Source organism: Bison bison, unplaced genomic scaffold (assembly GCF_000754665.1).
Source record: "Bison bison bison isolate TAMUID 2011002044 unplaced genomic scaffold, Bison_UMD1.0 scf7180017864317, whole genome shotgun sequence".
NCBI classification, from domain to species: domain Eukaryota; kingdom Metazoa; phylum Chordata; class Mammalia; order Artiodactyla; family Bovidae; genus Bison; species Bison bison.
The window spans coordinates 8,246,429-8,246,791 of NW_011494889.1; positions in this window are offsets into that span (position 1 = coordinate 8,246,429).

Below are 363 nucleotides of genomic sequence, written 5' to 3' on the forward strand. Positions count from 1 at the left end.
GTAGTTGTTTAAAAGTTATGGAAAATGAAATCATTTCAATAAACTTACCACTGTCAAGTACATTAAAATCCCTTTGTCTATCTAGCATCTTGAATAGTTCTTTACCCACATACAATCATGTGTTAATCATTTGGAACATATTGGTTCACTGAGCTTTGCAAATGTTGGCACATTTCAATATACAACATTGCAAAAATTACAGTTGTTCATATCATTACGGTGGAGGAGCCTGGTAGGCTGCAGTCCATGGGGTGGCTAAGAGTCGGACACGACTGAGTGACTTCACTTTCACTTTTCACTTTCATGCATTGGAGAAGGAAATGGCAACCCACTCCAGTGTTCTTGCCTGGAGAATCCCAGGGA